At 36.6% G+C, this 25,705-nt stretch overlaps 1 long non-coding RNA gene across 1 annotated transcript in view; it reads right to left on the bottom strand.

Moving 5' to 3' along the window:
- Positions 1-5,867, bottom strand: part of LOC115291038 — an 87,977-nt gene extending 82,110 nt beyond the window's left edge. The window contains exon 1 of the long non-coding RNA XR_003908376.1: positions 5,741-5,867. This is a non-coding gene — a long non-coding RNA (uncharacterized LOC115291038). The remainder of the gene's footprint in view (positions 1-5,740) is intronic.
- Between the last annotated feature and the right edge of the window lie 19,838 nt (positions 5,868-25,705).

Genomic DNA, 25,705 nt, shown 5'->3' with positions numbered 1-25,705 from the left:
AGCAATGCTTTCAGAGAGTATATTTGTTAGTTCTATTGCTAATTTAATATGTGTCCATGATGTCAAATACATATTGGTCTTTGGAAAGAGCTTTGAAGCATAAGATAAATTTTGGTATAGAAAAAAATTGCTAAAATAACACTCGATCTCCACCACTATAATTAGTAAGTCCTTTTAAAATTAAAAATGCAGTTAAAATTAATTTAGTTATACAATAATGGCATGTATAATTACAATGTGAATCCTGTTAAAAACCCATTTGGTTTCAATGAATAATCTCATCATATTTTGCATCTATTGATTTTTATTTTAATGCATCACTAGAATACTCTTTTTAATGCAAGCACTTAGTAGAAAAAATTTGCTTGTTCTAGTTGACAGATCAAGGAAACAGAATTTAAGCACTGTTTTAATTCTAAGAAATGGATAGAAATTTATATCAAATCCCTGTAGTATTTTCAATCTGTTATGTTCCCTCAAATAAGATTCAAGCTGTCTAAAACTTTATAAAAGTTATCCGAGCAAAACCTAATGATAATTATTTCCATTCATCTTTTAATTTCAACCTAACATAGACAACTTAAAACTTCTACACGTTTTGCATTGTTTAGTTCCTAAATTTTTCCATAATCCAAACTGTTTGATAAAACCCAACAAATTAAAATAAAAACTTCCTCAAGAGTCAAAGTTTTGATCTAGATTTTGGGATGACTGAGGATTTTTAGGTTTCATTCTATTTTGATACTTTATGGAAATTTGTCAAGAAAGGAAAGAGACATCTATTTTCATACTGGGTATTCTGATGCAATTTGGCTTTATTATTCTGCCTTAAAGCACTGTTATTTGAAAAGTAACCATCTCAGTCACTGATTGCCTAGGTTGTCAATCAGAGTTTACTGGAAACATCTCATTAATATCACAGCATATTGAAGTATTATTTTTAATGAAACCTCACCTTTGAGATTTTGGACTGGAAGACAAACACTGTCTCACATCATGATTTTTGTGTTCATAGTTCGTGGACATTAATACCAAAATTAAATTCCTTTGATTTAAAAAAATATTGGCTTTATATAGTTGCATTAGGTTTGAATTTACCATCATGAACATGACTAATGCCTATCCCCGAAACCTATGGCAAAGAGTATAATGAGACATAAATTTGAGTAAAAAGGGTGTTATAATGCAGATATATGATGTGGAGGGACACGATGCAATGGGAGCCATCTTCCAGATGTAATTCACTGAGGATGGCCTGGAGGAAATTACTTTAAGTGCTAAGATTTGAAGGATGGTATGAGTCAAGCATGTGGGAGTTTGTGGGAAGGAAAAGTTTTTGTGAAGGGAAGGGATGTAGGAGGGTAGTGTAAGTGGGGAGGGAAGAGGAATGTTTTAGACAGTGGAAGTAGAAAGTGAAACAGCCAGATGGAAAATGTACATGAAGTTGATAGAAAACTAAAAGTCCTTTAGAATGTGATGTGAGATCTTTAGGAAGAGGTTAGGCTGGAAAGGTGGAAAGAGATGGATTGGCCTGATAGATCTTCAGGTTACATACATACAGATAAAATTTGTGATCCTGATTGAAGGAACAGTGAGAGAAAGGCACATATCAACATGACAACGTGAATTTCAGGGACTGACATAAGAGGAACAGGCTTCATGAGGACACGTTTGGACATGTTGAGAGTATACATCTGGGAATAGGTTGCACTATTGGCAGTTTTCTTTTCCTACAAACAATATGAAATTCAGAAGAGACAACTCTTTTAGAAATGAAGATTTATGAGGAGGGTAATGTTTCTGTGAATTCTGAGGGCATGTCATTCAGAAATTTTTTTTTCCCCCTCAGGAGCATTCAAGCTAGAATAGGCTTTCAAATTTTTGATTTAATAAATACCAAATCACCAATCATTAAAACTAAGCTCTTGCAATATATCGCTGAGATTAAAGTATATGGTATCTAGTGGACCTCTGTTTTAACTTTCTATCCTACAGGCTGAAAAATGCATTTTATCTTTTCTTCTATTGAATACATGGAGCCTGAAAGCAGGGAGTGGGGGGAGGGAGGGCAGTAATGGCAAATCTCAAAATTATGCTAAATGATTTACTAGGGAAATATTTGCTTCCTCTCTTCTCCTTCCTTTCTTTCTTCCTTTCTTTCTTTTCTTCTTGCTTTCTTGCTTTCTGCAATTAAACACTGATAAATGCAATGGAGACATCAAATAAGAAAATGCTTTTAAAATTTTATGTATTTTATACTTTCCTACTTTTGAAAAAGTTTATTTATTTATTTTGAGAGAGACAGGGAGAGAGCACAAGTGGGGAGGGGCAGAGAGAGAGGGGGACAGAGGATCTGGAGTGAGCTCTGCACGGGTAGCAGAGAGCCTGACAGTAGACTGAAACCCATGAACTATGAGATCATGACCAGAGCCACAACCAAGAGGCAGGTGCTCAAGCAAACTGAACAACCCAGGTGCCCCCCTTTTTGGTTCTACTTTTGAAAAAGGTAAGTTTCTGAGTCTGATGTGAACAAGAACTCTTCTATAGTGAACACAATAGGGGATGGCAGAAGGAAGAGGCAAGTTGGGGAAGCCTCTAAATAGGTATTTAGCCATTTTGTAGTCTTGGGTAGTTAAGAATTATCTCTACTTCCATTATATCCAAGTACTTCCAGGTATGCAGACAATCATGTATAAAGTAATCAATAAGCAACAATATGAGTAGTTCAGGGGCACCTGGGTGGCTCAGTCGGTTAAGTGTCTGACTTCAGCTCAGGTCATGATCTCATGGTTCGTGGGTTTGAGCCCCGCATCAGACTCTGTGCCGACAGCTCTGAGCCTGGAGCCTGTTTCAGATTCTGTGTCTCCCTCTTCCTCTCTTTGTCCCTTCCCTGCTCATGCTCTGCCTATCTTGCTCCCAAAAATAAATAAAACATGAAAAAATTTTAAAAAATAGTATGAGTAGTTCATGGAGGAAAAAATAAAAACTGTTATGGGCTTTTCTCCTCCATTTCCTTACCTTTGTCACATTACAAATGAATCTATTCTTTTCTAACAGCAGAAGAAGATTTTGGTATTCCTAGTTCAACATTTTTCAGGGAAGGCAAACAATTCGAGTGACTTTGTCTTACTGAAAAGTATTACATTCTCTGAGCTTCATCTAAAGTGTTAAGTATTTCAAATGGAAAATCAAAAAGAATAGATACATTGTGGAGAGAACAGAGGCAGAGCATGGAGTGAAGAGGGTATTAGCCATTTAAAAAAAAATTATTTTAGGGGTGCCTGAGTGGCTCAGTCATTTAAGCATCCGACTTCGGCTCAGGTCATGATCTCACAGTTCGTGGGTTCGAGCTTCCCATCCAGCGCTGTGCTGACAGCTCAGAGCCTGGAGCCTGCTTCCAGTTCTGTGTCTCCCTCTCTCTCTGACCCTCCCCTGCTCGTGCTGTCTCTCTCTGTCTCTCAACAATAAGTAAACATCATATAAAATTATTTTAGTGTTTAATACTTCTATCTTTGGATAGTACAAAAAAAAATCCTGAGTTTTCATGGCCATAATTTTTATCTCTAGGGTCTGTGTCATTCCTTGAAAGGCCCCAAAGAGAATGCTCTGCTAACAAACATCTGCTATTAACACTCCTTTCTTATTTCAATAGAAGAGGTGTTTCCCAGATTTCCCAAGGCCAGTCTTCATGTGGACTTCAGCACAGGCATCAAGTGACATATATAGCAAATTATGACAATGACAAAAAAAAATAGAAATGTTGCATTGCATAATGAACACATAAAAATGCTATTATTAAAAGATTTTATTTGCTGGAAACATATCTAGAGTGTAACTAATGGGAGTAATAATGGATTGAACTCAGTCCAATTTTTACTATATGTCGCTTAAGGAAGTTAAGGTGGCATTTGTTACAAGCTTATACTGTATAACACTGAACCCAGAGACTGGATAATAGTATATTCCATTCACGTCAAAAAAGGTCCTAGAGCTTACAAAATAGTGACATTCTTTTAAAATATTCCATTAAAGTCATCCCTTCCCTCTCGCTAGCAGGAAGTATTAAAGAATTCAAACATACTATCTCATGGATAAACATGTAAGACTACAAAAACCCAAGAAGAATGTAACAAAAACTTCAAGACTGGAAAATAGCTTCCAGAAAAGTGGCTCTAATTAATATTTTTGCTCAAACCTGATTGATTTATTGATTCAACTCAATCTAGTCTCTGGAATTCTATCCCCCAGAGTCTAATCAAAAGCTCCATAAAGAAGGTGCGGCCAGCGGGGGGGCGGGGGTGTGCCTGTGTGTCTCAGTATGTTAAGCATCAGGTCAAGATCTCACCGTTTATGGGTTCATGCCCTGTTTCAGGCTTTGTGCAGACAGCTCAGAGCCTGGAGCCTGCTTCAGATTCTATGTCTCCCTCTCTGCCCCTTCCCTGCTCACACTCTGTCAGTTTGTCTGTCTCTTTATCAAAAATAAATAAACATTTGAAATTTTTTTAAAAAAAGATGTCCCTGAATGCATCAGTCAGTTAAGTTTCATGAGTTTGAGCCCCAAGTGAGACTGTGCACTGACAGCACAGAGCCTGCTTGCCTGCTTGGGATTCTCTCTCTCTCTCTCTCTCTCTCTGTTTCTCCTCTGCTTATGCTCTCTCTAAGAAACTAAAACAAAACAAACAAAAACAAAAAAACAAAACAATCGCTAAAAGGAATTATAAATGTAATTTGCCAAGGACATCAAGGGGTTAATATAAAGGGCTAAGTGCGCTCAGGCTGCTAACTCAAATAGAGAGAAAGCAAGTTGCTCCTTAGATTGTGACTGGGTTCCTTATCTTAGTTTTCCTATAATTGCCTCTGGCTGAGCATGGTTTTGTTTACTTACTTATTCATTCTTTCAGGATTTACCTCAGCTTATGTCCTAAAGGGATTTGAGGCAGTTTACAGAATTCAAACAATATGAAACATAAAACAACAACAACAACAACAACAAAAAAAACCTGCTTGCATTCCTGGCCCGGCTCTGTCCCATTTCTGCAGTTTCGAGTTTGTCCCTGCCCCGGTGTTAGTGCCAATCCAGCTCACGGGGAAATAAGACATTCCTGGATTCTTGAAGGTAAGGTGTGCTCAGTCACCAGAGATAGGCTTATTAGGTTACTGGAAATTCTGAGATTCTTTACATTACTTCTTAAAGAGTCAGCCATTTTTTGGAAAATTTGAGTTCCAGCATCTGGGCCTATGTCATAATCATTTGCTTGTCATATTTGTATTGTCTAGCCATCCTATTTGTTCTTATATGGGGGTCCTGCTTTAGCCTGGCATCCTGGCCTTTACATACTCATTTAAGATTATCAGTTGAACAGATAAAATACAGAATGCTGGTAAAATCTGAATTTCAGATAAGCAAAAATATTAATCTTTTTTAAAAATATAAATGTGTCCCAATTATTATGTAGGAAAATCCTTAGAATCTCAATTTCCTCTACTTTAGAAAGATTGTAGTTACACATGCTTGAAAGATTGTTGCAAGAATAGATAGAACGTTTTGCATGAGACATACACTAAAATAATTATTCATCATTTATCTGAAGTTCAGATTTGACTGGGCATCCTGTATTTTACGTGACTGCTTTATGCTAGTTTCTAAAAGATTTCCCTGGTGCCGTCATTACTTGCCTTTCTATCCCATGTTGATGGCTATCACCACTCAGGCTCTTCCAGTTTGTTGAAATGCACTTACCTAGTGTCCTCTTTCTGGTCCTCACTAATTTATGTAGGTTCATCACGTCTCATTTTCTGTGAATGGCTCCCTCCAGACAGCACGCACTGCGTTCGTGTGTGCATTTCCGGTGCTCGCCTGCTGCTTTGTGCGTGGCTGGCGTTCCCCCTAGACATGCGTTGTCATGGACCTCTCCCATCTCGCCTGTTACTCTCACTCTACTGACATTAAGTCCCAGTTTTGTCTGGGGCAGTTCTATTAAAAGCAGCAGATAATTAGGCAGCGCGATCTGGTTCCAGGGCTTGGGTGAGATTCCACAAATACAATGAAGAACAGGTCATGTTCCCTATCTTCAGAGACTTGGAGTCAGGCAAAGGAATAGAAGTGATAAGAATAGTAACAACTACCCTTTTTGGATATATACTACAGTCCAGAAACATCATCTGCCTTAATTGTTGTAGCAACCCTGCCAAACATGTGTACCATCTCTTTAAGCAAGAGAAAAAGGAGATTCTGAGGAAAATCAACTTTCCTAAATAAACACTTTCTCATGGTAAAACTGGGATGGAAATCTAGATTTCTGACTTCAGATATAGCATACATTGCCTTGGCCAAATCTCAGCTACATCCATTACCACTGCATAGCATTTATTTTTGATGTCCCGTATACCTCCCCAGAGGAGGGGAGACAGAACTGGTGAGCTGTTATAGGAAGTTATCCCTTTGTCATTTTTCCTGTGACCTGGATGACAGTGCTGAGAAGGTTCTCACTTGGTAGGATTTCTAAATCACTTGCTGACTCATATGGAGTGAAATCAAGCAAGCGTGATTGATAACCATGCTCTTAGAAGACAAGCCTATTTACATGGATGCGGTGTGATCAGAGCAGAAGATGCAGATAGACCTTTCCTGTTCGTCTAGGGCTGGATGATTCCTCTTGGTCACTGAGCCACAGGCTTGTTGGCCTTTCTACTGTAGAAATAGGGAAGCAAGAAAATTACTGCATCTTTCTGGTCTTCAACACCACATCTTCTGCTTTGTTTCCAAAGCCATCTTAAGGATGATGCATAGAAAGAGGGGTCACATTCCAGTTGTGGTTTCTGGGATAATCAGAGGACTTTGCATATCAATGCTCATTCTTTGTGGCTTACAATAATGGCAGTGATGCAGGGACTTAATGGCATATGACTACATATTTCTTCTCATTAATGAGCATTAGTCTACACAAGTTTAGTGAGTGCCACACGCGGGTAAGAGCTGTTCCACTTTCCTTCCTCTGCACACAGCTCCACGTGGCTTCCTCAGCCCCAGACTCTGCATGAGGCTTCTGCTCAGCCACCCACAGCTCTCCTTGATATTAGTTCCTCAGTTTCCCAATTCCACCTTCCCAGAGAGGGTGTTGGTTATCTCAGATCTGCTGCATCATTGTTTTGGTCTTTTGTGGATGGGCTGTCCTGGAATTAGGTCTCCAACTCTGGTTTTAGGAACTCAGCTGAGAAAGCCCAAGGTTTGAGCAGATGTGGCTACTCAGCAGGCAGTGATGGTGGGAGCAGGGCAGATTCACTGGGGTAGGGGCAGAAGGACTCTAAGGTTGTCCAGCAAGGATGTGTTCCTGAATGTGGAACTATACTGGAAATTTTAGGCAGCAGAATTCTAGGCAGCACTGATGTTCCAGGAGTAACAGAAACTCCAGATTTGTTCAAGAAAGTCCTCCATAGGTGTCTTTAATCACATCTCTGATGATCAGCTCTAAGGGGCATGTGTAAGCTCCAGTTTCAGAAAATACTGGAAGGAGTTAACTGATCTAGGCAATAGAGCCCAGGTGAGGTCCCTTTCTAAGTGACTTTGTACATGACTGAGTAATGAGCACAAGTGGTGTAGCCCCTGAGATGGCTAATATTTCAGTAACATCCCACTGCTGTTTTTATGTTTTGATTTAAAATACATTTTTTTTTAGTATTTAAGCACATAGGAAACAAATAGTATAAATGAGGACATATGTTGAAACACCACAACTTGTGGGCATTTTATTGTATGTTTAGACATTTAACTTCAGAATCTGAAAATAAAGGAGTCTTTGGTATGTAAATATTGCTTTTAAATATTTTTAAAATGATATGTCCTGCTTCTCTTTTATAAATTTATGTCAGACTAGCTTAATACAATATCTTTCAAACCAATATTTTTTGAATAGAGGCCTTGTCAAAAGAGAAAAATGGCAGGTAATTGATTCAATAAATATTGCCATTGATTACCTTGAAACTATAAGCCACTCTCCTTTTGAAAATTAATCAAGGACAGTTGTCCACAGTAGTGATAAGCCACAATTCAAGTGCTGATAGGATACCTTCCCTATGCTCATTTATTTTTTAGGGCTGAAAGCCCTGAGGGGAATGAAAAGGAAGAGAATTATTTAAGCACAAGTTGCGCAAGTCTACAGGTAAGGTACACATCCATTAGAAATAAAAAGAGATTATTGACCATAAATATTAAAAAGCTTTCTAAGGCTAGAAGGTAGTCATGGCAATGAAGAGAATTCTAGAGGCTCAAGCTTTGAATCCAAGTAGCAGGTATCGTGATGTAAGAATTTTAATGGAACTCGAAAATACATCCTTTAGCTATTGGTGTTCTAGTTCTCCCCACTACTGCTGTGCATTATCACCATCAGTGAACGGCCACTGCATTATTGCTAAGCATAAGGAGCCTTCTGTGACATTCTCATGCACGTGATAGTTGGGAGAACAAAAACTGCCAAGGTTACCTTAGGGCATGTCCAATGATTACATCCACACTTCAGAGTAACTAGGAGCCTGAGAGAACAACTTTGCTGATTTGACACTAAACATGGAAGCCTTCCAGAAATTAAAATGTAAAAGGAAGTTTTATTGTGCACAATCGATGGATCTCAAATACCTGCTAAGTTTAAGAGTCAGACAGCTATGTTTAAAATAGTTGAAAGAAGTCTGGCTATCAGCACTTTTAAAGTGATAGAACTGTAAAGAGAATGCAAAATTTCCAAGTTGGCCAGTTTGCTAAACCAAGGTTTTAAAGTTAATTGAAACTTTAAAGTTGATCTTTCCCTTCCTCCTTCTCTGCTTTCCTTCTTTCTTTCTTCCCTTCCTTCCTTCCTTTTCTTCTTTGCAAGTTTATAATTAGTACCGAGAAGAAAATTGTGCTCCATGCTTTGATGCAGTCTCTTATTAATTTTGTGTCCTGTCTTTTCCTGGCAAACTTTGTCTCTTATAATATCAGATAATTTACCAAGATCTACCAGTCTCAAGGGCTTCCCAGGGAACTAATTTTCATAAGTACAAATTTTTAGTTGGTGGGCTTTGGAATTAGACAGTGAAAATCTTTTAAGGAAAAGAATCTATGTTAATGTGGAGGTAGGGGTTGGAAGCTCCTCACTCAGTTTTGGGTCCTATCGCTGGCAATTTGTTGAAAGCACATGCTCATTTAAGCCTACGGTATGTTCTTTTAGGAAGACCTTTTAAGCAAGTAGTGAGGCATGGGAAAGTCATAGCATAATATATTCACAAATGAATATAGAAACCATTTACACGAATTCTGTATTCAAGACATGAATTCCTCTGGAAAGTCATTGAATATTAAAATCTACAACTCTAAATATCTTCACTGAACTCTCTTAGATGGCCAGTATTTTATCTTGACAGAAGACAACAAAATAATTTATTAACAGAATTCTCACATTTAAATTACAGGGTATAATTAACAGGATGTTTATAAATATTATAGGTATTACAACATAATTTTTATTTCTGCTTTCACCTGTAAGAATTAACAAATACTTTATCAATTTATCCTGATCAACCTTTAGGATACTTTTAAGAAATATTGTACTTTCTAATATTTTAGAAAATATTGTTTTTACTTTTAATAATATAATTCTTACTAATATTATTCTCTGTGTGTTTTACAATTTCAGGATACATTCTCAACATATTCTCATTATATAAAGAATAATTTTAAAAGTCAGGATGGTATAATGTTAAATATCTTCTATATCTATCTTGGCTCTGCATTTACTCATTTTGTAACATTTGGCAAGTTATTTAACCTCTCTACACTTCATCTATAAGGTGGAGAAAATATTACACACCTAATAGCATTAATAAGATAATTCACGTATACTGATTAGAACAGAGTTCAGGGTGTATTAAACTCTCCCTAACCTACTTCGTATCTTCTCCATTTAATTCATCCAGTGACAAAAACCAATCTGGAGTCAGCTGATCTCTTTTATGACTACACGCTGATATTTGATGATGATTCTGATGTTAATACCCTGACTTCTGCTTGAATAGAACGAGTAGGTCCTCAGAGTGTTCTCACAACTGGTACTCACATGTTGGAAGAGAGAAAGAAAACTTTACACCCAGCTATTTCAATGGATTTGAAGATGCAGAAGCAATGAATGGATTGAAATGAAGAAAAACAGCCAAAAACCTTAGACAACACTACATTGCTGACTTATACTCATAACAATGGTGCAAAATTTATATATTGAAAATGTGGGTGGATCAGGGAATACTTTCTGGGAATAACACATGAGAATAATCGTAACAATTAAATAAGAAGGTAGCCAGTTATAGAGGCAAATAGGGCAAGATATGCTAAGGCAGAGTGAAAACCTATCACAAAATCAGGGCAAGAGAAAAGATGAAACTTTCTGCAAGTTTAGCTTACTTATTGAGGTAAGTATTCCTTTGAAGAAGATGTTGAACTTAGAAAAGAAAATGAATAGGTGTTAAATCATGAAACATCCAGTGTAATCTAGCTAAAATCTGAGATTTTTGTCTTGAAAAGAGTGAGAAGCTATTAAATGATTCAAAGCAAGTAATTCCTCATCAGGTTTGCCTTTGCTGTGAAAGAAGTTTGGGTTTTGTAAGACTAGATACAGACTCAATTACAGAATAATTATAAGAATGCAGGTAATAAATGAAAAAGGCCTGAATCACACCTGCTGGCCAACTAAATTCTGAGAACAAGAAAGGTTTATATTCTAGAAATAATTTTATTTACTTATTTTTAAAGTTTTTATTCATTTATTTTGAGAGAGAGAGTGAGCAAGAGTGTGCATGAGCAAGTGGGGGAGGGCAGAGAGCGAGAGGGAGAGAGAATCCCAAGCAGGCTCAGCACTGTCAGCATGGAGCCCTGTGTGGGGCTTGAACTCACAGACCACGAGATCATGGCCTGAACAGAAATCAAGAGTCCAACGCTTAACCGGCTGAGCCATCCAGGCACAACTAGAAATAATTTTAAATTAATAAATATATCAGCTGCTGAAGGGAGCATGATTTTAAATTAATATTAAGACTTAATACTTAGAGGTTTGCTCAACTTACAGTATTTAAAAATAAACAGTAAAAACATCGTATTGGAAAAGTACACATCTGGAGAGGAAGTGGTTTTCACTGGGGCAAACCTGGTGGAAAGGCCATTCTGTTTTCAACCTGGATTTTGCTCTTACACCAGATAATTTTTGTCAAATTGCCACTTTGCATTAAAAATGTTGTGGGTCTTTTGTAACCTGTGTTTGCAAACATAAGGAAGCCCTGTGCTGGGTGTATATGCCCTTGAAGGGTTAACAAAGCCACATTTTAGACTCCTGGTGCTTTTGGAGATATCTTTGCCAGGATATTGCTTGTGAAATGCTTCTCCAGGTTACAGATGGCCACAACAACCACTAAAATGTGAGAGAACAACCAGCAATCCACACCCCATATAGGGTCCAGAACTGTTGGCCCTGGAACTCTAGACGCTGAAACTCTGATGTGTGCCAAACCGAAACTGAGATGGATGCAGCCGTTGTCTTGCTGGATGCCTTCCGGAGACCTGACAGCTTATCAGAGCCTCCAGTTTGCACAGGCTGGAGAGGGGAACATGGAGGACTGATGAAAATCAAAGAACTTTGGTGTCAACAGCTTCTTACAGTGCCCAGAACTGTAAATTCACAGGAAGCATGACACAGAATGATTCCCTCTCCCCCCTAACTTGTGATTCTAATAGTTCAACAAAGTTATTTGTAACACTTTTTAGAAGGGATTTACAGATATTTCATGGGCATAATGCTTTTGGAATACAATATTCTTAGTAAAGAACTCCATTGTGGTAACCTTTCTAAGGCCATGTGCTCAAGTTTATAGACACACGTGAAACTTCTCAGCGGCCATCTTGATGCCCTTGTCCTCTTAGAAAATGTGTGAGGTTTTTCTTCCTTAAAAGTTGTACCTGCTGTTTTATTAAAGAAAAAAATGAAGGAAAATATTATAGACCCAGATTTGCTGGAATTGTCTGCTTTATGGCCAGATTGGCCAAAGAGGAAAACTTCAGAGATGAATATATATGTATTTCCTCCTGGGACTATGAAGGACAAATTCTAGAACATGAGAACATTTTCAAGATTAATTATTAAACAATAAGTGTGTTATTTAAGCAATGTATACAAAAGGAAGAGAAGACATTTTGATCTATCATATATTCTAGTATCTTAAAATCTATATTGAAATTTTAGATTTAGAAGATTTCTAGTTATTAAGTGTTTATTGCATGTCAGACTTGGTCGATATATACATAATTTATTTTGCCCAGTTACCCATTTCCACATTTTTAATTTTTTTTTCTTTTTTTAAATGTTTTATTTACTTTTGAGAGAGAGCTCAGGGAAGGGGCAGAGAGAGACACATAGACAGAACCTGAGCAGGCTCCAGGCTCCAAGCTGTCAGCACAGAGCTCAATGTGGGGCTCAAACTCTCAAGCTGTGAGATCATGACCTGAGCAGAAGTCGGATGCTTAATTGACTGAGCCACCCAGGCACCCCACCCATTTCCACATTTTTGATGAAGAAACACAGAGACACTAAACAAGTAGCCCACGGTTGCACAGCTACAAGTATGAAGACTAGGATTCAACACTAAGTCCATCAAATGCCTTGGTATATTTATGGATAATGTATTCAGTAACATCTATTGGAGTACATAATAATATGACACTGGGTGCCTAGAGTTGTTTAAAAAAGATGGAGAAACACACAGTTTTGTTTGACACTGATCTTGCCTTTGCATCTAAACATATTTTGTCAGGTTTTAAGTGTCATTAACAAAACTTTAAAAAGGTCAGACAAAAAGGGCCAGACATTCAGAAGGGGAAATTTTGTCATTGGACTAGGTGGCAATTGAACTCTCACCTAAAATAGAATGAGTTTATGAAAATGTGAATTTCCGTAAGAAGGATTCTCTAGGTAGAAAGATGAGACACATTCAAAATTTCATATCTGGGAAATAGTATGGCATGTGGTAAGTGAAATTAGTTAGATTTTACCAGAGGAGAAAGTGCATGGGGAACAGAAATGAGGTATGAAACTGGTAGCACTAGATTGTGAAGGGCCTTCCGAGTCAAGGAAAGAAGTCTAGATTTTCTTATCTGGCCATTGCGGCATTGAAGATTTAGGAGTGATACCATCACTCTCCTGTCATGTAGCAAGAGTTGAAACAAGGGAGAAATTTCCTAACGTGAGCTAGGAAGCCGTGATCCAGGCATGCTCTAACAAAAGCTCGGTCTAAATGAACAATGGAATGATGTTGACAGAGAGCAGAGCTATTGCAGCTGTACAATTGACATGACTAGGCAATTGAATCACAGGTGAAAAAAATCGTGTACAAAGATTATTTCAGGACACATGTACAGGTCTAGGTATGATTAAGGTAGGACCTTCATGTTTCAGACAACATCATTTGTATCACTCAATTCGGTAACATAGAAAGAGAAACAGATTTGAAACGGAAGGTGATAACCAAAGTGTAGGATCATATTATATTTATATCTTATTAGACTTGGTTGAGTCCTATATGGGTGGAATTATCTAAAATACATTACAAAATGTGTGGCAATTTGCTTTTTTTTTAATTAACTCTAAAACAATGACTCATTCTATGGACAGTATTCAAATGGTTGAGCGAAAGATTGAGAGAGGTAAATTTGTGCATGGGAAAACTTGAAAGAAAAGGAACTCACAGTTGGGTAGACATTTCTGAACATACCTCATAAGGCTTGTGTGAGGATCATTTGATACAATATGTAAGTGTACTCTGTAAACTCTTAGTAAAATGGTACATTTGTTCAACTAGTATTTATTAAGCAATCTTTTGGGTCAAATCTTGTGCAGGGTGCTAAAACAAAAAAATGAGTAAAAAATGGTCCTTCACATATCACATTCATTTTTCCTACATTTTCCCAACAGACTTACTGTTTAGTGACTATCTTCACACTATGGCAGTATTAATTATAATATTGCTTTATTTGATGAGAATACTATGAGGCCAGCAATCTATTATGTATTATTAAACCTTTCTATTAAAAGTGTCACAACCAGACATGGAAAGATAAGCATTTGGATGAAGACTGTCTGGAGTTTAATTGTACTTTCTTGGTGTACGGTCTTGGGCAAATTGCTTATCAGTTCTAACTCTCAGTTCCCTTCTGTGTAAAATGGAGATTAGCACACTTATCTCAAAAGAGTTTGTAAAAATAATTGAAATAAAAGAATAATCTGCATAAGGCAGTCAGCCTACTGTCAGACACAACCAATTAATACATATTAGCCATGCTTGTTATTTGAATCGCTAATAGAGCTGCCATTCATCTTCTCTCTGTCCTCTTTTTCCTCTCCTCCTCTTCACTCATCTTCTTCTTCCTACCGCTTCTCCATACCTCAAAAGCTGGGGGTCCATTTAAACCAGAAAGTAGTAGGGTTGCTCCCAGCCTAAGGTCACAAGATTATCCTCATCTGTCCAGGAAAGAGCTTCCCTGCCAACTGCATTACTTCCCCTGCTATAACCATTTCAAGGTCACAGCTTACTGGGCATCTGAAGATGAAAAGTATAAAGTTGGAAACACACTTATTCACCAAAATGATGGTTTTGAAATGATTGGAGTAGCGGTCTGAGCAGTGTGTGCATGGGTGTATTTGGAGGTGGATGGCAAGATATTATAGATGTTCGTGCATGGGGACTGGTCAAAGGAAATTTATATGACCTATAAATTATTTCTTTCGAAACCACTTTTAGGAATTACATTCTTTAATTCCTTTTCAAATCAAACTGTATGCAGAATTCCCATCAATACAATAGAATTTTTAAGGGCCTCTTTTTTATGGACACTTCAGCGAACCTCAAAGGAGTATACTTCAGAAAGCCTTTTCCTTGTGTTTCAGAGAATGAGGTAGCAGAGCAGGAAAGGATGCCCTTCAATTTGATAGAAACGCACTACCTGAATCTCTGTTAGACTCTAAAAAGTAAACTAAGAGACGTGTCAACCTGTTCTCTGTTTTACATCCATGTGGGAAAGTCTACAAACGTTCATGTGGACAGTAGTGGGGGTCAAGTGCAGTCGGTACACCCTGCTGTTGGCAAGAGCTCAGCGTAGCAGATGTTCCTATGCTCAAAGATGAGCAAACAGGAAAAAAAATCAACATGAGGTCTATAAAAATTCTGCACCATAAGGTACAGGAGAGTATTACCCTGAAAAAGAATCAGAAGAAAAGCTTACTTCTAAAAAGTACTTTCTAAAACAAACAGAAAAGTGTTCTGCCATGTTCATTGTAAGATATAAGAAAATGTGGCCATTGCTTAAATGAAAGTGGTAATGATAATTACAGTAATAACAGTACCAGCTAACATTTGTGTGGTATTTACTATGTACCAGGGACTTTATATAAAATACTTTATATGTAGAAAGGGGATTAACAGGATGCTTATCATGATGAGCACTGAATAATGTATAGAATTGTTGAATCATTATATTGCCCCCCAGAAACTAATATGACAGTGCACATTAATTATACTTCAATAAAAAGTATGTTAACAAAATAAAAAACAAAAAAATATCGTATATATGTATATGAACATATCATTAATCTAGAGCTTGATCATTTTGTGAAAACTGAGAACATTTGTAATCAGGGCTTCAAGAGACAGGGCACTGCCAGGCCCCACAAGCCCCCTTGGCTTCCCTTTCTGTCACCACCTAACCCCACCTCTGCCCTCACCAAGATAAACCATAACTTATCCAACAGTGTAAACTAGTTTCACCTGTTTTTGCTTAGCTATCATCTTTATGGAATGCATGTCTAAGTTTTTGTCATTTTTTCCCCTATTGGGTTACCTGTTTTATGGATTTGAATGAACCATTTATATATACTGTACACAGATTTTGTGTTGTGGGTATCTTTTCCCACTCTGTTGGTTGCCTTTTCATTCTCTTTCTGGCTACTGTTAATGAACCTAATTTCTAAACGTTGGTATACTTGATTTAACGATTTTTTGTTTTATTTGGTTGCAATGTGTGTGTGTCAAAACTAAGTAATAAAGATATCCTCTTACGTGTTCTTTTATTTAGTTATTTTTCAGCTTTTAAAGTTTCTTTATTTGTTTTGAGAGAAAGAGAGAGAGAGAGAGAGAGAGAGAGAGAGAGAGACAGGGACAGAAAGAATACAAGCAGGTTCTATAATTTCACTGTAGGCCCTGACGCAGGACACAAGTCATGAACCATGAGACCATGACATGAGCCAAAATCATGACTCAGCCACTTAACTGACTGAGCCACCCAGGTGCCCCTTATGTGTTCTTTGAAAAGCTTTATTGCTTTACCTTTCACTTATAGAATGATACATTTGGAATTGTTTCATGTTTGTGGTTGTTAGATGTGTTCACATCAGGCTATATTTGCCCCACTCCCACTTCCATATGCTTATTCAACTAGCCTGGTCAAAAATTCTGCACATGACTTTACCATTGTCTTTGTAATAAGTCAGATGATACTATATTTATAAATCTGTTACTGGACTTTATTTCATTCCATTATTTAATGTGTCTATGCATTGTTTGAACTACTTCATAGGTATTAAGAAACTTAATCCTCTCGACAACACAATAAATAGGTACCATTTAGTATCCACATATTATAGTTGAGGACACTGGGGCATTGAGATGTTAAGTTACTCTACAAAAGTCATTTTGCTTAGTCAATGGTGAATCCATTACAAAAGCTCTGATACATTAAAAAAAAAAAACAAGCAGGGATACGGGTTGAGATGAAAAGAGAATATATTTAAGATATTACTTCAAGGAAACCAAACTCAATAGCAAAGCAATTTACACATGTGAGCTGTGAAGTATGGAATTAACATGGCAGAAAACTCAATGTTTCTTCAACTGTTCATGAATTTATAATATTTTGCTATCACACGGTGTACTTTATCTTTCGAAATCACAACTCATCCATAAGTATCATTTCCATTGAGAAATGAGAATGGTCCATACCATCTCCCTGCACACAGAGGTCAAATAAGACAATAAATACCAAAAGACAACTATAGATATTATGTGCAAGATAAGCTTTAATGGATTTAGAATGGAGGCTGAAGCTAGATTTCTAATTTTTTGGAGTTTATGGAAAACGAGGAAATGGAGACATGTTAGAATACCTTGCTAGGACTAGCTTGAGGGAGACTGTAGCATTTAGATGTAGAGGTAGCTTGAAAGAGCGTATATTCTTGTATTATTTTTGTGTTGTTTGGTTCCTAAATACTTGGAGAGGAAAGACACTAATGCAGAAAAAGCTGAAGCTATAGGGGATATGTACGTCTGCAAATTCTATCTGGCTATTTTATGTGCTTGTGCCATCTGGGCAATATAGAAACAAACTAAGCCATAGGTCACTTAAATTTTCTGCATTTAAAAGAGACAAACTTTAATGAGAAAAAGAAAACAGAAATTAGTTTCTGAATTATTTAGAAATATCACAGGAGATGAAAACTGCTTAGTAGTTTCCACTGTGTAGATAATGCATCATGATCAATAAATAAATGCTAACCTTACCTTAAGAGCAAATATAGGAATGTATTATTAAAGAGGAATAAAATTGGTTGGCTTCATTATTCCTGCAAATTTAATGGTATGTGTATGGCTTAGAAGCTGTACTTAAATTTTAAAACAGCTCATTCTAATTGGGCCAAAGACGAATCAAAAAGAAATTTTATATGTAGTTGCTCTTCAGAGACTTTATTACTTTTAAGCAGGGAAGTTTCTCTTGTTTTTAGTCATGCTTTAGATCCACAAAGAATTTGGACTTTCTAACGTTTCTCTGTGGAAGAGGATGTTAAATCCAGCTCACCTAATGTTCAAGAAAAGATAATATTCACCTTCACTATTTATTTTGAAGAGATTAATCTTAATTTTGATATATTATGTTCAGAAGATCATAATAGATACTTGAGTATTCATTACTAAGACTTAGCAAATTAACATACACAGGTTTAGCTCTGCCTTGCTTAGTGTTGTTCTCTTTCAGAAATAAATAATTGCAGATATTACAGCCCCATCCTTATTTCTTTTCTCTCCTTCCTCAAAATAACCACTCTTTTGAAGTTTGATATTTGTGTGTATTATTTCCTAATATTAAAAAAAATGGGAGGGACACCTGGATGGCTTAGTCAGTTGAGCATCTGACTTCAGCTCAGGTCATGATCCTAGGGTTTGTGAGTAGAAGCCTGGCATCATCTGACTCACTGCTGTCAGGCTGTCAGCACAGAGTGCCTAGTGCTAAGTGGTATGAGGAGGAAATAAATATGAATAATACATGATTGGGGGTCTGCATTTATAAAACTTTCTGGGGCTGGTGATGATTTTGGTGGGATGCTAGAAGATGTGGTGATCGAAAATTGAATTTTCAGTTTCTATTCTAGAATTTTCTTGTATTATTAAAAAGTCCTCATGGACAGAGTTTAAAACAGCCTGAGTCTTTCCTCATAAATAATATTTTTGAAAATGTTTATACAAAGCTTATTTCCAAGTAATTAGCTTATTAGAATATTTGCAATTTGAGCACTTATACAATATCCAGTATATTTGGAAATTCTTCAACCTTACTTTCTTGTTTTTAATTTCTAGGCATGACCCCCTTCCAAGATGTTTTGCCATTGTTTGTTAGATAAGTATTTCTGATGTCTCATCATATGACACTTTAATTTTACATTTTATGTCTTCTGACCAACAAACCATTTCTCAACCATTTTATGTTTTTTGTTTTTGTTTGTTTTCCTTTTTTGTTTGTCTTCGCTGTTGTTGGTTTGTGTCCATTTCATTTTATTTTATTGTTTTCATCATGATGACTGCACTACTCTTTAACTCTGTCCCCTGTTCCCCTGCCCACCTTCTCTCTGGTAGCCATCAGTTTGTTCTCTACAGTTCATCTTATTTTTTAATTTTTTAAACATTTATTTATTTATTTATTTATTTGAGAGAGATTGAACACATGGAAGAGGGGCAGAGAGAGGGAGATAGAAGATCCGAACCAGGATGGGTGCTGTGAGCACAGAGCCCAGTGTGGGGCTTAAACCCAAGGACCATGAGATTAGGAAATCAAGAGTTGGCTGCTTAACTGACTGAGCCATCCAGGCGCCTCCATATTTTTTAAATAGATTTCACCATTTTCCTTATTAATCAGTTTCAAATTTTTGAAGAAATCTTGGCAACTAGCCTCTTGCTCATCTTCCCAAGTCAGAAATACATCTCGTTAAATTTTTTTTTGTTTTTTATTTATTTTTGAGAGACAGAGATAGACAGTGCGAACAGGGGAGGATCAGAGAGAGAGGGAGACACAGAATCCGAAGCAGGCCCCAGGCTCAGAGCTAGCTGTCAGCACAGATGCGGGGCTCGATCCCATGAACTGTGAGATCATGACCTGAGCCGAAGCCGAACGCTCAGCCAACTGAGCCACCCAGGTGCCCCGAAATACATCTTGTTAAATCTTCTATCTCATGTCCTGCATCCACTGCTTTCTTTCCAAGGCTTTCTGGGTTTACTGCAATAGTCCTCAAAGTTCATCTTCCCTCTGTAGTCTTATTCTCCTCTAATGTTTCCTATTATCACTGCCAAGTAATATTTTTAAAACTTTTATTTATTCAGTCAAATATAATGCTTTAAAAAATTAAATGCTTACCAACTATCTAGAGGATGAACTTTAACTCTGTAGTTGGTTTCCAGTGAGCTCGAAAACCTGGACATAATTCAACTTTTCCACCAGATTCAGTATTTGACTACAGATATTTTCTGCTTCAAATAGACTTGTTTATTCTCATTGTATTTGTTTATTTACTTATTTATTTATTTACACCCTGAACCTATTAATGCTGCTCTATTCACCAGCTTCTTCAAATATACCATGCTAAAGTTATTTTTAAATCTTTTAAAATGCCAGTTGTTTTATAATGTTTTATCTGTATTTTGGAGTAAACTGATCACCACTTTTGTATTTATGGCACTTCTTTTTTATTTAAAAAAATTTTTAATGTTTGTTTAATTTTGAGAGAGGGACAGAGCAGGGGAGGGGCAGAGAGAGACGGAGACACAGAATCAGAGGCAGACTCCAGTATCTGAGCTGTCAGCCATCACAGAGCTCGATGCCGGCTAAAACCCAAGAACTGCTAGATCATGACCTGAGCCAAAGTCTACTGAGCCACCCAGGTGCCCCCATATTTATGGCCCTTCTTGCATAAGACACACATTCTTCTCTTGCAAGTGTTTTAATCATTTTCTTTATTTTTTAAAAGTGTTTAATAACTTGTGAACATTGAAATGCATTATGAACTGAATGTTTGTGCATCCCCCAAATGAATGTTGAAATCCTAATCCCCAAGGTAATGGGATAGGAAGTGGGTCCTTTAGGAGGAAATTACTTCGTTAGGGAGGAGCCCTCACACATGTGATTTGTGCCCTTGTAAACGTGGCCTGAGAAACCTTCCTAATCATTCAAACTATGTGAAGGTACAACCGGAAGATTGACCTGGAGGATCCGCACCCCACGCCCGGAAATCTTGATCTCAGGCTTCGAGCTTCAGGCCTGTGACCCTTTTATTACAGCAGCCCAAACACTAAGCTATAGTTAGCAAAACAAATCCAGAAATATAGAATAGAATAATACATGTAGAACATGTACACACACCGCTCAAATATACAGCGCTTTTTTTTCTATTTAGAGATCACCAGTAGAATTCATTCCATTAATAGAATAAAGAGGAAAAGTTATGTAATCATCTCAATCATTACAGAACTTGCACTGGGCAAAATACAACGCTGCATTATGATCAAACCTTCAGAAAAAAGAAGAGAAAGAGATTTCTGTGATTTAGTAAAGGGCATCTATGAAAAACATCGAGCTAATGCCATACACCATAACGAAAATCTTCATCCTTTCCTTTGGAATTTGGAAGAAGGCAAGGATTACTGCTCTCGTCATTCTATTCAGCATTTTACTGACTTTCCAGATAGTACAATAAGTAAAGAGAAAGAAATAAAATACATACTGATTGGAAAGGAAAAAGTAAAAGTGTATGTATTCATAGAAAACAATGTTGTATATTAAAAATATCTTGAACAATTTACCAAAAAGATACAAGAATCAGCAAGTGAGGTCGGCAGTATTACAGTTAAAAATCAACAAACAAAAATACATTGTGTTTCTAGCATATCAATGAACAAATGGAAAAGAGATTTAAAATTAAAACAAAGACCACTTACAGTAGCATCCAAACACTAAATACTTTGGGACACCTGGGTGGCTCAGTCGGTTAAGCGACTGACTTCAGCTCAGGTCATGATCTCCCAGTCTGTGGGTTCAAGCCGCGCCTCAGGCTCTGGGCAGACAGCTCAGAGACTGGAGCCTGCTTCAGATTCTGTGTCTCCCTCTCTCTCTGCCCCTCCCCTGTTCACACTCTGTCTCTCTCTCTGTCAAAATTAAATAAATATTAAAACATTTTTTTAAAAGACAAATACTAAATACTTAAAGATAAGAAAGTATTTGTAAGATTTCTATATTGAATAATTCTATTTTATGTTTTTAAAAACGAGGCAAAATTAATTTCTATGCATGTTGTCCTTTCACTGAAATGCTGATGTTTAGGAACTTTGTCACCATATTTTCACGATATTGTGAATTCATTTTTAAAATAAATCTTGTCAAGGAATGATTTAGATATTGCTAGGTAAGTCTAGAATGGACCTACTTTTAAAGTCTCTTGTCTTTATCTCTATCTCTATCTCTATCTAAATCTACTATATATAAATACAATCTATTTTCATTTGCTAAATGAGTAAATTAAACAATCCTAAAATATATTTGCTCTGTTGTAATTATTGGTGTCATGAAATATCTATTTTAAATAGCTAGAGTTTCTCCAAGTAATTAAACAGCATGATATTATATATTATCAGTGTGGACTCAACCATTAAAAACTATAATTCCAAACTCACATTCTAATAGAATTAGTTTTTATGCTCCTCATTTTTATTATATTTAAATTACATTCAAAAAGTAATCAACCAACTGTTATAAACTGCATGCTGATTATAGCAGTCTATTTTAAATCCTTGGTGTATAGTCTAATTGTGTTTTGTGACTATATGATTAATTAACATAGGAGGCATGTTTTCTAATCTCTTTATATAGATAAATTTTTCGGAAATTGAGACAAAATCAAATATTTTACCTCAATTGCTTAATATCTCTCTCTGATTTTAATAACTTGAGTTTAGAGGTCACAGACAATACAAATAAATCTTTACAGACAACTGATATTCTTGACAACATTTTATGTTTCTTTGACCTTGCTTTTGGGAATTTATATACCTGTTCTTCTAACAGTTTTATTGGCAACATCATCTGCTCTTCACCATGGTAATGACACTCTTGCCCATATTCTGAATTTTATCATTACCAGCAACAATTGTCTATCTTCCAAAGTCATGAATTAACTACCCCTTTGCCCTGCCAAACGCATTTTCTGATTCTTCCATCTTATTCAAAGAGATTCACAATTGAGATTCTACTTTTAAAACCACTCTGGATTCCATGGTGTTGGAGTGGGAGTTAAATCCATGATGCTTTGGGCTGATGTAGCCTGAATGGGCTCAGAAGAGGGCACACGCAGAGGCAGTCCAGCAGCCCGGGAGAGCCCTAGTGAGACAAGGAAGGCATTTCTATGAGGAGGTCACTTAGTACAGGGTGTTGAAGCCTAGGCAGGGTGAGGAGGGTATACATGAGGAGAGTCTCAGTGAGATGAAGACAATGTGCATATAGGGTGTAGCAAAGTCTGTGGGGAGGTACTGGAACCAAGCAGTATAAAAAATGAATATTCACTCTGGTTTTCTCCATTTTCAAATTTGTCTCTCCCTTATCTGGCAGTAACAAACTTGGCTCCCAGTTTCCTCAAAACTTATACATATTTCATCAATTTCCTGGTGTGAAATCAAGCTCCTGTAGTGAGAAGAAGAGAGAAGGGGGGTTATAGAAGATTGAGAAAATGGAGAAAACTAGAATGATTATTTGAGGTGTTACGTTTGTAGATATTGACACCCATTCATAGCTTCACAGTAACAAAATTATATACCTGGAATATCGATGTCTTTACATTTTATTTATCATGAGATGAGCCACAACAGGTGAAACGAACAATTATATGGAAGCAGAGCCCAGTGAACTTACTTGGAAGCCCTATGTATTGATCTACAGGAATAGAGAGTGTCCATACAAGATTCATGGTGATCCAGAACAGAGTCAAAGCCTGGAGCGGGGTGAGGTGAGCAGAGCACATAGACAAGGTATGGGGAGACTCAGGGAAGTACTGGAGCTGAGCAGAACTTTAATTGTAATATTAAGCAATCTTACCAAGTGCAAAGTTATTTTTTAACAGTTTTTTAAAGACATAATTCATATGCCATAAATATTACCATTTTAAAATATGTAATTTAATGGTTTTCTAGTATGTTCCAGAGTTGTGTGACTGGCACAGCTATCTAATCTAGAATATTTCCCTCACCCCAAAAAGAAACTCGCTACCCACTAGCAGTCACTCCCATCCTTGCTCCCTCCTGACCAGTGTGGTCCTAGGCTTCCACTAATCTGTTTTGTGTCTCTGTGTGTTTGCCTATTGTAGGCATGCCAAAAGATACAGGAACCTACTTAGAAGGGCTTCCGTAAACCACATTTTGGACAACTTGAATATCAAAATAAATAGCAATAGTAATGGATTTTAAGCCACTGTCAGAGCTAGTTACATGCACTGCAGAGCCTAGTATAAAATGAAAATGCAAGACTCCTGGCTCTCAAGGCTGGAAAAAGTGCCATTAATGCTGTTAAAATACAAAGCACTTTCCCATGTAAGACATTTTATTACTTATAATAGGAGTAATGTTTCTAACTTATAATATTGTAATAACATAGATTTACCAATAACAAGACAATGTTACTTTGTCATTAACATTTCATTTAATATAATAAATAATGTAGCTTTATTAAAGTACTTTCTTGATCATAAGAATTTTCTAACTCACTTTTCTGTAAATTTATTTATTTGTCAAAATTTATATTTTTAGCAATTTTAGTTCTCAATCAACATTATTGAAGACAATATCACTCACTCTTGGCAAATACAACATTGCAAATAATTTTTGACAATTTTTCATTTTAAGAAAGATCAGGGTTTTTGTTGATGCAAATTTTAATAGTTTGCTAAGAGTATTTTAAAGTTTACTTATTTATTTTGAAACAGAGAGAGAGAGAGAGAGAGCAAGCAGGGGAGGGTAACAGAGAGAGGGAGAAAGAATCCAAAGCAGGCTCTGTGTTGTCATCTTGAAGAGCCCGACGCGGGTCTCCATCTCACCAACCATGAGATCACGACTTGAGCCAAATCAAGAGTCAGACATTTAAATCCACTGAGCAACCCAGGCACCCAGCTAAGAGTATTTTATAAGCTGAGAAAACATTGGAAAAATTTCTGATACATTAGTTAGAAATAGAACTTTGAATACATCTAGAGTTCTAAAGGAATAAATTTTCTAAACATATTTAATCCTCTATACAGATTAGCTTTGTGGAAGTCTGAATTTAATTTAATATAAATTTTTATTATTTTGTTACTTCTAATTAAAAAAAAACCTTTTTAAATGTATATATATTCATTTTGAGAGAGAGAGAGAGAGTATGCATGCAGAAGCAGCGAAGAGGCAGACAGAGACGGAGGGAGAGAATCCCAGGCAGGCTCTGCACTGTCAGTACTGAGCTCTGTTTGGGGCTCGAACTCACAAACCATGAGATCTTGACCTGAGTCAAAACCAAGAGTCAGGTGCTTAACCACTGGGCCACCCAGACACCCCTGAATTTAACTTTAAATCACACATCAAACTTTATACAAACACATTCTCATGTTTCCCCTAGCATTTCCTGTAACTTAGAAGGTTGAATGAGAAACCAAAACTGGCTTTGTGATTTGTGTTTAATTCAAAAATCCTATTTTTACCATGTATTTTCAATTGCAAGAAAAATTAATTTAAAAATTATTTTCCTCATTAACTACTGATTCATCCAAGTTTCATATATTTCTATTGAATGGAATGATATGTATCCATGTATGTATTTATTTATTTTCCAAGTTTTTTATTTATATTCTAGTTAGTTAGTATAGTATAATACTAGTTTCAGAAGTAGAATTTAGTGATGAATGTGATAATTTTAAAATCTAATTTCTATTACCAAGCCTATAGTTATCTGCTTTGCTGTGTTGAGGCAGTTCTCAAAAATAAAGATTCTAAACCTTGAAGAATTCTAATAACTCCCTCTTATGCTTATTGCAATGTTCATGCTTTGCTTTTATTTTGAATAATTTATTGATAAAGTTTACTGCCTAAATTTCTAATACGATGTGTAATGTATCTTTTAAAGATTGACTATTGCTGCCAAATTAGATGGGCTTTACTTTTATAATGTTTATTTTTTTCCAGCTACAAAAATAATCCTTGGGGCACCTGGGTGGCTCAGTTGGTTAAGCATCCGGCTTTGGCTCAGGTTACGATCTCATGGTTCATGGGTTTGAGCCCCATGTCGGGCTCTGTGCTATTAGCTCAGAGCCTGGAT

This window comes from Suricata suricatta, chromosome 5 (assembly GCF_006229205.1).
Source record: "Suricata suricatta isolate VVHF042 chromosome 5, meerkat_22Aug2017_6uvM2_HiC, whole genome shotgun sequence".
In the NCBI taxonomy this organism is placed as follows: Eukaryota; Metazoa; Chordata; class Mammalia; order Carnivora; family Herpestidae; genus Suricata; species Suricata suricatta.
The sequence above is the reverse complement of the archived record's forward strand: the minus strand, read 5'-3'. Positions and strand labels throughout refer to the sequence as shown.